Source organism: Seriola aureovittata, chromosome 22 (assembly GCF_021018895.1).
Source record: "Seriola aureovittata isolate HTS-2021-v1 ecotype China chromosome 22, ASM2101889v1, whole genome shotgun sequence".
NCBI lineage: Eukaryota > Metazoa > Chordata > Actinopteri > Carangiformes > Carangidae > Seriola > Seriola aureovittata.
This window is the reverse complement of record NC_079385.1, coordinates 11109521-11122955: the sequence shown is the minus strand read 5'-3', so window position 1 is coordinate 11122955 and position 13435 is coordinate 11109521. Positions and strand designations below refer to the sequence as shown.

Genomic DNA, 13435 nt, shown 5'->3' with positions numbered 1-13435 from the left:
CCAGCGTTTCAGTAGGAACAGTGACTAAAGGGACATCCGCATTTAGGTCTATGGGAGAGACGTCAGTAAATGGGTCATTGTGGTCGACAGCGCGCATTTGATGACCGTGACGCTCACCGGATTCTCCACAAGTTAGGTGAACGCATGTGAGGCGTACGCCCAGAGAACAGCTCAGACCTGAATGGATCCTTACAGTGAGGGAATGTTGTGGCTCTGTTGTCCTGTAGGAGGGAAGGGGGGGGGGCATTTTGCTAGCTTGGTTCGGGCCCTCTTGAGGGGTCACTGTAAATCATCACAAAGTTGTTATGAGTGATCACCTTTATCCTGTGATGAAACACTTCTGTCCTGATGACGATGCCCCCATCCACAGGGCACGAGACGTCACTGACTGGTTTGATGGGAATGAAAATTAATTGAATCATCTGCTGCCACCACATCAGAAGATCTTGCATGAACGTGTCAGACGGTGCTCTCAGTCTCCACCGCCATCATCAAAACACCAAATGAGGGAATATGTTTTGGATGAACAGTAGAGTTCAGAGACTTGTCAAATCAATATCAAGGAGCAGCATGTCGTGGCGCAACACCTCGCTAAGACGTTTTATCCTTTAATTTGTCATCCATATGTATGTGGCTACTGTGATTAAATACACACACTAACACGGACACACGCGCGCAACCCACAACCTGTGATGAAAGTACTGCGCGTCCAGTAGCTCTGTCAATAATTCAAGAGACTCTCAAGGCATAATGTGCTCATTTCATTTAGTCCTAAGTGCTCTTAGTACAGTAAGTGGACCTTTCACACTGCTGTGAGTCTCAGACCACAACCTCCAGCCTTAACCATGACAGAACACACACTCAGTAACACAGGAACGTTCACACGAGGTTTTAGAAATGGAAGTATGTGCGAGTGTACAAACACAAGCATGTGGCTGCAAACAAATACAAATACTTACATATTTGCAGGCTTATTTACTTGTGTGTGTGTGTGTGTGTGTGTGTGTGTGTGTGTGTGTGTGTGTGTGTGTGTGTGTGTGTGTGTGTGTGTGTGTGTGTGTGCGTGCGTGCGTGCGTGCGTGCGTGCGTGTGTGTGCGCGTGTGTTTTCCAAAAACATATGCAGGTAGTGGGAGAATCTGAGCGAGAGGAGAGTGAGTTGGCAGACACAACAGACATCTAGCTGGTGACCTTCTACATCAAATAGGTGACTGGAGCCAATTCCAGCCAGGGGAGCCCACACACACACACACACACACACACACACACACACACACACACACACACACACACACATACACACACACACATACACACAAATGCCACTCCTTCCCACACAGCCAAGTTTCACCACAGGGGAGAATACTGAAGATAGATAACTTGAGTTGCTCCTGCCAATATCTTCATCTGACCTTGATTCAGCTTGAAAAAAAGAAGTTCTGCGCACAAGTAGCATCGAGAGAACATTCGACCAAGCGCCTCAGCTATTTAGGATTCAGTGAAAGTTTAATGATCCCTGTGGCGAAAGTGAGTCAAATAATAAAAACAGTATTGGTTTGCTCAAAGGCATGCAGCAGTTGTCGGAGCAGAGGAGGAGATATCTCATTCACTTTTTGCATCTTAACTTCTCTGCGCAGAGTGCATTTGCCTAATGAGTCATGCATGGTTATACTTGAATTAATGGAAACATTTGATTTTTTTTCCCTTTGACATCAAAATGTCTTGTAACTGTGCAAAATCCTGGCAAAGCTAATCACTCAGTAAATATTCAACATCCCCCGGGCTTCACAGGTTAAATCCTTCAAATTACACTGTGTATCTGACCTTGAAAATACCACCACAGCAACTTACGGTGCCATTTTAATCAGCTGGAAGGGCGCAGGGCAACACTTCACATGTAATTATCATGTCTATTGTACATGTGGTCCAGGGAGACTTGGCGAGTCGAGGCGTGTGGGTGGAGATAAAGAAGAGACGTTCTCTCGCTGATGTACGAATGCATGGAAACACTCAACGGTTCAGACACGGAGGGACATCAAGGGCGCGCGCCATGCGTTTATACACATGAACCGCAAGTGAGAGAGTCTGTGCACACATGCACAGCAGGGCACTCACACACAGTGAAGAGTCATGAGTTCAGTGGGGCGTACAGTCGGCAGGAGGAGGAACATGCTCCCGCCATGAAGATTTCATGGGGTTCAGTGTGTGTTTTTTTTGTGTGTGTGTGTGTGTGTGTGTGTGTGCTGTGTGGAAAATAATTTATACACACACACACACACACACACACACACAGAAAGATACAAAAAAAGAACTGAAGCAATCTGGGGAAATAAACAGAGACAGAAACAGGCCTGTGCATTCACACATGCTAAACCAAACAGACCAACACACACATAAACAAGGACACCAATGAATTATAGAAGCATTCAGTTTGATTCAATTTGGTTATACCACAGGAAGCTCCAGGGGGGTGGCGGCGGGGGGGCAGTTTTTTACACTTTTACTTTTCTAAATTATTTACACCTCCACCTCCCCTGTGGCCTTTTCTGTTAAAGCTATTTTTCAATATAAATCAGTGGCTGTCTGGAGAGTTTTATTAGTCAGTTAGCCTGTGGCTGCAATCCTGAAGACCATGTCACCGTGAAAGTGTCTTTATAAACTATGGCTATAAGTAGGAGTGTTAAGCTGTTAACCATAGCCATGAAGCTGTTTTTCTCAGCGGTGGACATTGCAGGCATATCTCTAAGACTTATAGATCTGTTTCCAGCTGCACTTCCACCTCTTTCTGTCCAATAATCCTTTGATTTGCTGTGGAGCGTGTTATCGAGCTGCTTACAGTCGAACACAGTGGGCCGCCGTTCTCAGAGCTTTTCACCGAAGGCGTTGTCATCCTTTAAGCTTCATCCCTTTATGCTGAATAACATTATCTTTCAGTGGTGACGGTACATCTTCATGAGTGATGATTCCTGTAGTCATGACTCGAAGTGGCTCAGCGCACATGTCAACGCACAGCCCAATGCTGCCATCTAATGGTGTTTCATAGAGCAGCAAGGACACGTGAAGGAAAGCACATAGAAATTTTGGCGTTTACAGATGTTTACAATAATAAACACAGAACAGACAGAGATCAGAACTAGTGAGTTTTGTGATTTTTCTCAAAAGTCTTAATTTTTTTTTTTATTTCCCTCAAATATACAGAAACAAAATGAAGGAGAAAACTGAGACTTGGTGGATGATTCATGTTATAGCACACCCAAATATTACTGCTTTTTATTGAAGCAAAAAAATCATCAATATATTCTTCAATGAAGTGAAAAGTCACTGGGCCTTAAACACATTCTCTACACGTTATGAACTCAGGCATCAACCAACAAATTTACATTGTATTTTTTGTATATTTTAGTTTTCCTTCAGTTTTTTCTCCTTAGCTTTCATGATCTTAAAATGTTCATTTTCTGTCTCTACCTCCTTTATTTATTTATTTATTTGGTCTTTTTCAAGTGTATTTTGTCCACACGTCTTTGCATTATCTTCTAACCCTCGTCATGCTTTCTTTAAGGCAGTAGCACATATTCATTAATACATCTTAACATCTTTTGTCTTTGTTACTGACTTTCCCTCCGCACTGACTTCCAGCCAGTTGATTGCTCTCCTCTTGTCCCTCTTTCTCATCCCACCTGTGATTGAGAGCGTAATTATTCATCCATTTAAGGTGGAGAGGTGATCTTATTTAGCATTCAGATGGGGCCAGAGTGAGAGGTGACTTTGACTGTTCCTGGCCAGAGAGAGAAAATGCTGCTAAAGCGCCGTGATACTCCCAAAAGCTCAAAAAAAATAACCCACTCACACATCCGCAACCACTGTTTTCTTCACACAGCAGGTAACTGCAGGGTATCCACTGTTTGCAGGGATCTCCACAGTGGATAAAGACTCTGCTGTATGATTGCAGTAAATGACCCCTTACAGTTATAGAGCCACAGTGTCTCATCTCGCTGCTACCGATCCTGATATCCTTTAAGTGGGTGAACGAGTCTCATGGAGAGTGGAGCCACAGAAACATTTGACTTCCTGAACCTGACATTTAATTAACTACCAGCACATTTACAGCAATTTAATGGAGGAGGAAAAATGTGTCCCACACATTATAGTATTGATAGATAGATATGCGCCATTATGGGGATGAAGTCCCCAAAAATGGAGGTACAACGTTTGATTTTGGCGTTGTTGACTGGGTTCTGGATAAGAGTCGTGACAGTTAGAGTTATTGGGTGATGCGGATCAGGATGGAGTTGCTTTTGAATTTTAAACTCAGTGCATAATAGAAGAGGAGAATTAGCACGAAAGTGGTCTGTGATTGAACCTGTGCTGCAGTTTCCTGTGGTTAAGTATAGATGATCAGGTTCAGTGACACTACCATACAGATAGGAGGCGATTTGGCTGGTGACAGGGGTCGGTGCATTCGAGGGTTGCGACAGGCTTTTGTTAAAAAAAAAAAGTCAAAGAGTCAAAAGAAATTGGGCTGAGCACACAATCCTGGGTAATGACAGTGGCTTTGGTGGCAGCGTTATCAACCTTCATCGCTTGAGGTGTGCTAAAGGAAATTGCTGAGAACTTTAAAGTGCTCTAAGGAGCTTCTTAATCATCTGATGCCACTGGACGGCGTTGAAAGCGGGGCGGGAATCAATGAAAAGTGGTCTGTTAGACTCTAAGTGTGGTAAATGCGAAATGCTGGAGACAGGCCACTGCATCATCTGTGCCTCTTGTGAGTAAACTGGAGGGTTTCCAGGAGATTAGTGACAGGTGGCTGAATTATGTCCAAAGCTGATCTGGTCATATTTACTGTATTGTATCTAATTATTGAGTTTAACATTGCCACATTTCCTTTGTGGACACCTGGGAGCTAACAAGAGCATACACAGTCATGCGTTACTGTCATCTGGGAGGGGAGAGAGAGGTTTGTACAGAGACATCTCCAGAGAGTGGCATGGTCCCTGTGTGCTCTGTGTGAGAAGAGCAAAACAATACAAACCTGGTGTGGCTTAGGTGAGGTTTGAGTTACTGAGTAGCTAGTGTCCAGAAATGTCTCTAATCACAGAACAAAGTAGGTTTTCTTTGAATTATTCTCATTTGTTTTTCATAGCTTTAGGTAAAAATAAATGTAAAGCATGTTAGGAACATGAATCCAGCTGCTACACTAACTATTCCTTATTGCGTTTTTATTATTAAATCTTCGGCAACCGCAAGAGAGACAAAAAGTTGATTTGTGGGTAGATATGTCAATACAATACAATGTCAAGAGACATACAGTACACAGAGCAGGATAGGCAAGAGCAACAGCACCCCCTACTGGTTAGACTAGGGGCCATGCTTGCTTTTTTTTTTTTCAGTCTGTAATGATGATGATGATGATGGTGATGGTGTTTTGATAACTTCAGATATGTACTGTCCAAATCAGAAACCTCCATCACTAACTTCACTCCCTCGATGACTGTGATGCTGATGTACCATAAAATAACCATGTTCATCTGCGTTGTGCCCGTGTCCACTATCCGCTTTGCAAGATAACGCTTCTCCGGTCTCTGGCAAAACTCAATAAAACCTGCAGCGTGGATCACAGGGAAAGATTTGATTGGACGCTTGGTTGTTACTCTGTGTGGCCGGTTGTAATCTATGCAAACAAACATGCAAACAGTGTTTGTGTCTATGTTTTACTACTGCCTTTATTGAGAGAAGTCATCTAGTACTGCTCCTTTGAGAATTCCTATACATGTGGAGGCACTGAAGATCTCCAGAGGTGACATTTCTTGCACCTGGGGTCACCCGGGCGCCTTGCCACCCACCTGACGCCCTTCCTTTTGTCTTTTTCATCCTCCTGGCTCTCTCACCCACAAGGTCTCCTTGACACTGATGGAGCACAACACAATTTCAATAAAACACAGATGGCTGAGATTTCACGCACAGGCTATTTAAACACAGAGGGAATATCATTTCCTGCTCAGGCGGAGGAAGTAAACAGAAGCACCGCCTGCAAACTCTTTTTTTTTTTCGCATCGAAGTCTCTGTGAAGATAAATTTGTTTTTGTCTTTTTATGGAAGTGTGCAATTTGTGCGCAGTGTGTGTCTGCATGTGTGGTGTGCATGAGTGTGTACCTGAGTATGCACTTCCTCAGCTGGTCAGCAGATGTCACTATGCTACAGAAAGAGAAATACAGAGGGAGACAGGAGTGCTTATTTTCAGCAGCTTCATCTATTTTCTACATAATCATTGCAAAATGTCACTGATCAGGACGGTGGACACTGACATATACATATATTTCTTTAATGATATTGCTGTACATTACAGAATATACAGCCATGACTGGAGGAAAGCAGTTAGGCGCACTGGTCAGAGTGACACAATTTTACTTTTTGCTATTTACAGGCTGTTGACTATATAAGTGTTTGGTCTCTGTGTGTGTGTCTGGGCATATACATGCATTTTTTATACTGGCTCGACTCTATGCGTGCATAATGAGTGTGTGTATATATATGACTGTGTGCGTGTGTGTGTGTGTGTGTGTGTTCCCTATAGTTTCACCCTTACTAGCATTGAGCTTTGAGGAAGGAAATCTAATATCCCTGAGTTTCAACTTGGCCATAGGGGATCAGCTAATAAGCACCCACACATTATATATTCTTACATACTGTGCTGTGAATGTGTGTGATAAAGGGAAGGCGAGAGGGAGAGAGAGAGACAGAGAAAGGAGACACTGTCTGTCTAGATGCCCATAGAAGGCTATAGAGGCTATAAGAAGATGGATATGCAGAGAAAAGTACATTTGTATGTAGTCAAAGTGGACTCAAAGAAAATAAAAAAAGATGAAGAGGATAGAGAAAGGAAGAGAAAGAGAAGAGCTGGAGGAGTGTGTGGCTCAGCGTGGCCTTGTTTGCTGCTTCATTAATTCTGCCTCCTAAGGACTGCTCTTCATCACCAGTGTGTGCACAAACGTGCATGCACAGTATGTCCGCATGCTGTTTGTTTTAAGCATCTATGTATATATGTATGTATGAATGTGTATATCAGACATAGTACCCTGTCGTTAGGCTTCTGAGGATGAGTAAACACATATCTCTCTCTCTTTCTCTCTCTCTGTGTGTGTGTATGTGTGTGTGTGTCTCTGTGTGTGTGTGTAGTAGGTGCTGACTCTGCAGCTCATTAGAGACCAACAGGGAGTCCTATGGCCTCCAACTAGTGAGGAGGAAGAGGAGAAGTCTGTGACCCAGACATGAAGGAAGACGCTGGGATGAGGAAGCTAACTCTGCCTGGGTCCCGCTCTGCACACTGTCTACTGCCTGACAGCTTCAAACAGCTAACCCTGCATTTCTCCCACACTTTGTCTTCTGTGGGAATAGCTTTCAGGGATAATTAGCATACACTGTGAATATCGCTCTGACACTGTAACTTTATTGAATGACAACAATACATCTTATAGAAAATGAGCTCCAGTGAAAGCTTGTCAGTGTCAGTGTCAGTAGCAGTAATAGCTTTTGAGATACTAGATTTTGCTTATGTTGAGGTCATCGTATGTTATGGTAAAGCTTCCGGATGCATACTAATAATAATCAGGATATACTATACAGTGCATTATGCCCCTAATTTACTGATTTGGGAGACCTAGGCAAACTCAGGCATGGGGCCTCTGTCGTGTCTTATTTTCACCCTTTCTCCAGGTGAGAATGTTTGAAGGTGTTAGACTGTTAACACCAAACTGTAAAACCCTGCATTCAAAATTTTGCTTAGCTGAAAGTCAAGTATCAACACAATTTACGTAGAGTATCTTCAAAGTGGAGCTAGTTTTGACTAATTTATATCCTGCAGGATAGTTTAATCTGTAATAATGTTTTTATTGTATTTGTATCATATATTTTGTGCGTAACATATGAATCTACCAAATAACCAGTAACAAACTGATAAATGCAGTGGAATGAGTGACCTCTGAAAATGAAGTGGTGGAATAGCATCATAATTTCATATGTTTTATATCATAAAACATAACAAAACATGAAGATAAATCTCTTTGTTGGGTGAAGTCTTCCTGTGACCATGGCCATAGAGGTTTAAAAACTCCTATTCCCTGATGTTTCCCTGCAGTTTGCCATGAGTGTGACATTAGTGTGGCTGGTAACACTAAACTACTTCAGGCAAAACCTGTATAAAACATGATGAAGTCATTGCTTTCTGTAATACACATTAACAATATTGATGGCGTACCTCTTCAGCATCTGCGACGTCTGCGAGGATTACTTTCCCTTCAGGCAATAAGTCATATCAAGGTAGACTATTATCACAATCACAGCCGACAAAGTGCTGGAATGGGAACTTGACCAGCTGTGAGCGGAGGAGAATGTGACCACAGACAGAAAGTTTGATATTGTACCTTCAAGAGTTTGTTTTAAATGAGATGTGAGTGAGATATGAAAGTAGATACTTATAGTCGCTGTTTTCATTTTCGAAAAATGAGTATGCCGAGTATGAGAGAAAGTGAGAAGGAGCTGATTGTGGCTGTAGTGATTAGAGAACAAATCAAATGTCATCGATTTTTCCTCCATAAAACATCCTTTTAGTCAAGTTAAGAGTATCATTTGATTTTATTTCCAAAGTAAAATTGCATCCATTTCGTGGGTCTCACAGATATCAGATATTTTACTTCAATCAGGTATCTGCAGCGGCTCCGCTGACAGCAAACTATCACCTATTGGAGAAATTTGAAAGCATATTATAACAAAATTACACGCCATGTAACATTATCCGGCATAACTCAATGTTCAGACACATTTTAGGCTTCAGTTTGGCCTGAAGGTGCGATGATGATCAAGGAAGTGGGTTGAAGAAGGTCTTTTAAGCCTTAAGGCAACTTAGGAGTTGAAACTTAATATTACCAGAGTGCAGATGGAGATAACAGACACGGATGAGTTAGAGAAGTTTTTTCTTATGGTTTGAGCCACTTGGGATGTGTAACTCGACATCAGGCAGATTTTGTACATTCAACGCAGTAGCATACAGATTTCCTCGTAACCTGGGTCTGAATGGCAAAATTACAGTTACAGTTTTATAAGGTTCGAAGGAGTAAGAGTGGGGTTTAAAAGGTCATCAGTTTCACAGAAGTGCTATAATTGCCCACAGGGGTAATAAACTATCATATAAATATACAGATTAGAACGTATTAGTTTGCTGCTCACTAAGAGTGACTGATGTAGTCTGCATTGGTGTTAATTTCTGCTGCTGAATACAGAGGAAGTTGCATGATTTGATAGTGTAGACAAACGGGGACTACAATGCACATATTAAATCCTGGATGAAACAAGATTGTGGCTGAAAGCTCGCACATGATACGACGCAGAGAAATGGAGAGCAGAAAACACGGAAATGAGGCTGGATTCATATTGGCAGCGCAACAACAAACCCATCGCTGACCCCCTTCACCGCCACTGCTTGCTACATGTGAGAACTGTAATCAGATACGTACAGCGGTGTGTCAAGAATTCATTCATATTGAGCTGAAAGACCCCAAAAGTGCTCATCATCTCTCCAACCGGAGAGCACAAGGAAAAAAAACAACTACTACATAATAACACTCTGAAATCCTCCATTATTCCAGCTGAGACATCTGCTTCTGTAATGAAACCAACAAACAAACATGCATAATTCAAGCAGCCAGTCGGTTCTGCATTGAGTGGAAATGAGCAAAAAAACAAGAGTCCAATAATTATTGCTGCGGAAAAATGATGGAAGTACCACACTTAGACCTAAACGGCCTTATTTACACTCATTTGTTAGGAGCAATTCAGGAGGTTCACTTGTGTAGAGTGTGTGTGTGTGTGTAAATAGTAAATGGACTGCACTTATATAGTGCTTTTCTAGTCTTATTGACCACTCAAAGGGGGGGTTTGTGTGTGTACAGAGTTTCTACTGCAGATGGGAAAGTGCTAGTGTCTTTTTTTTTGAGGTTACATAAGGTTAAAATAAACAGTCTGTCTGAAAATTAGGTGGATAAGAGTTGGGGAGATGTTGCAGCAGGGAATAAAATGTGGCGACTTGCCACACATAGAAGAAAACAAGTAGTAAGTGTAGTAAAACAGGCATAGACGGTGAGGAAGGGATGCCAACAGACATAGACACACACACACATAGACTACATCAACTTTCATAAACCATCCCTCTCCATCAGCTTTGCATACTCACTCGTCAGCCTCACTTGTTATCTGTTACTGAACAACATGCACTAGGGGAGTGAGAAAAACAGAATATGAAAAATGGAAGAAAGGAAGTCAAGAGAGAGACAGGAAGAGGTGGGAGAGCATGAAAAGAAAGAAGAGAAAACCAAGAGCAAAAGCTGTGATGGACAGAGACCTCAAGGAGATAGGGAGAGGAGAAATTAGCCGAGACGGCCAAAAAAGAAAGAAAGAGACGAAAGGATGGAGAAAGAAGAAATCGACAATTAAAGACAAAGAGCGAGGGGGAGATGAATTATGCATCGGTGTGACTAGAGGGCAGGAGGAAACCAATCTTGAGGGGAGGAGATGCCAGACTGATACAAGCTCTGCTTATCTCTAGAGTGACCTTCTCTACCTGTCCCACTCCTCCGCTAAAGGCAGTCCAACTGAAGACGGGAAAATGAGAAAGAAAGAAAAGGCAGAAGATGACTCCTGAAGAAAATCAAAAAAAAAAAAAAAAAGCGTGTGAACTGCAGAGAGTGAGGAGTGGAGATAAAAATAGAAAGAGAGGGACTGATGTGTGAATCAAAGATACAGTATGCTAAAAAAGAGATGGAGAAAAAAAAGTCGGGAAGACGGGGCTTTTAGGGATGAGGATTTTTAAGGATAAGAAGCAGAGGAGAATGAGTACAGATGGGAGACGGGGGAGGTGCAGGGAGAAGCACCTTGACTGAGCGTGTAGAGGTGAGAGGAGATGATGAAGTTGATTGCTATCTTTCTATCTTTCCTTGGCTTAAGTGAAAATATCACTCTCTGGTCGAGCACACACTCACACACTCCACAGACAAACAGACAGGTGCATTTCTAACGCACATTTAAAGGAGCACTTTTACATGAGGGATTTCTATACAGTTTCACTTGTTAAGGGGCGGGGTTTAGTTAAAAACACTGATGTCGCATACTTCCCTGCACCAATCAGGATGTAGGAACGTGTGAATCAGAATCTGGCGACAGTAGGAGGGTCGTTCGGTCCCTGTCCGTCGAATCTGATCCCTGCACGGTCCAGATGAAGCAGATTAACTGAGATTATGAAAGATCTGTCTTCAAATTTAAAGCTGCTATGAGCAATATTTTTATATTAACAATGGATCATGTGGCTGCTTGTATCTAAAAAGTTGGTCAAGAAAAAGAAAAAAGAATTAGCACCTGTATCTAGTAGTTTCCTTCAGCTCTACCAAGCAGTTTAGCATCTTACAGCTCATTGTTTTGGTTTTTCCAGCTTGCAGCTTTAATGTTTCGCTTCACCCTCACTGTTTCCATCAGCATCGTCATTTAGCAGCTAAAGAGCCAAACAAAAGAATAAATACTGGACTTAACATTCATCAGATCACTATAAACAGACTCCAGATAAATACTTATGCTGCTCTGTATTGGCTGGGTTTATAAATAGGCGCCAGATTGCTAACAAGTTCACCATATCAGCTTGCAAGATGATAATATGTCAGTGTTGTGTTTACAGCTTCTTTCTGCTGCTCCCAAGTTAACCTCAAAAATCTGTTATTGCCAATTTAATGTTAAACAGAAACCAGACTTAAAACACACACACACACACACACATAAATATTCAAATCAACATTCTGGTAGCTTCTTTCTGTTAACCCCGTAATGATCTCATTTGAATGCTGCTTTCTGTGATTTCGTGGTGTTGGTGTCATGGTTGCTCAATACTTTACACTCACAGAAATGATGAAACAGTGTTGCTAGTTGCTGGTGCGTCTAATGCCCTTATAATTTCATGCAGGGACGCGGGATAGCCAGGAAGGTTTTCTTTACACCGGGTGAAGCAAACACCGCTGTCTCTCATTCTCCAGTGTGTCTCTGTGAGCAGATATGGCATGCATGTAAAATTCAAGTGAATATCTGAACTTTGAAGGTCTCTCATTCTTCTGCGTTTCTCTGTGTGCATGCCAGGGTCTGCCTCAGGATTTTTTGGCTTCCTGAAGGTTGAAGTGTTTTGCCAGCCTAGTCCATGGTGATGGCTCAGAGAGGAGCCATGGAGGGATGTTTTAAGTTGTCAACGGACTGTGAGGAAGAAACCCACCTGTGGTGCAGCTGGCCTCTGGGCTTGGACCGCTCCTCCCCTTCTCTCTTGTGAGTAGGACACTGACACTGACACTGACTGATGTTTTCCCTTTGATTTTAGTATATTTATATATATATATATAAATATATATAAAAAATGTGCCACTCTTTTAAACGTTTGTGACGTGGTCTTTTACCCTCTGCTGAGACTGGTTGGTGAAATCCAGAATCTGTAGGCCCACTGCAAAGTTCCGCAGTGGGTGTGAAACACAATCAATCTGTCAACAAAGCACACAGTCAATCAGCCTGTCACCCTTTCTGAAAACTAGCCAGTCATTCAGCTGTCCACAAATCAGTCACCCAGTCAAATGATAGGCAAATAGTCAGCAAACCACTCAGCTGTTCAGTCAGACTGTCAGATTTGTCACAACAGAACCTTCCTGAGCGACACAGTAAGAAAGCAATTTTTTTGCCGGCACCAAACACGTCAACACACTGCCCTGAAGAATGGACAGAATTTGTTTGAATGGAATGAGTTGAGGACGAATGAAAAACCCAGCAGCATGAAAGACACAAACCACCGTTTCCATTCGACATGAAACAGACAGAAAGGGGGGGGGGGGGGGGGGGGGGTAATGTAGGAGTCAAAACACACATCAGCACATTGGGCAAGTGATTGAAAATGCATATAGGCAAATGAACAGAAACATGCACAAAGAAGAAAAAGGCTTTCAAGCACAGACATACACTCACAAAATGACACATGCACAAGTAACATCACATAAAAGTATGCCCACACACACAAACACACACACACACATACACACACACCAACACCAACATAAAGAATGAGATGTGATGGGTGATCAAAGATAATATGTTCTATACAAATGTCAAGTGTGTTTCAACATGACAGGTGGACACACATGAGGCCTAAAAGTGCAAATGCTCTTTTGACAGTTTTCAAAGATGCTGTCATGTGAAAAAAAAAAAAAAACAGTGTTTATTTTTCAACCATATCCAAACAGATCCTAACACTGCTGTGGCCGCTTTATTGTCTCACATTTTTCACACGCTGCCTGCCAACAAATGTCTTGTCTTTTACGTCTTCCTCTTCAGTCATGAAAGGTTGTCCATCTTGACAAGTGAAATTGTTTCAAA

General features: G+C 42.2%; 1 long non-coding RNA gene across 1 annotated transcript in view; it reads left to right on the top strand.

Moving 5' to 3' along the window:
- LOC130163336 (uncharacterized) overlaps nucleotides 1–12043 on the top strand; it is a 93794-nt gene extending 81751 nt beyond the window's left edge. Inside the window, exon 3 of the long non-coding RNA XR_008826466.1 lies at nucleotides 7172–12043. This is a non-coding gene — a long non-coding RNA (uncharacterized LOC130163336). The remainder of the gene's footprint in view (nucleotides 1–7171) is intronic.
- Nucleotides 12044–13435: the final 1392 nt, after the last annotated feature.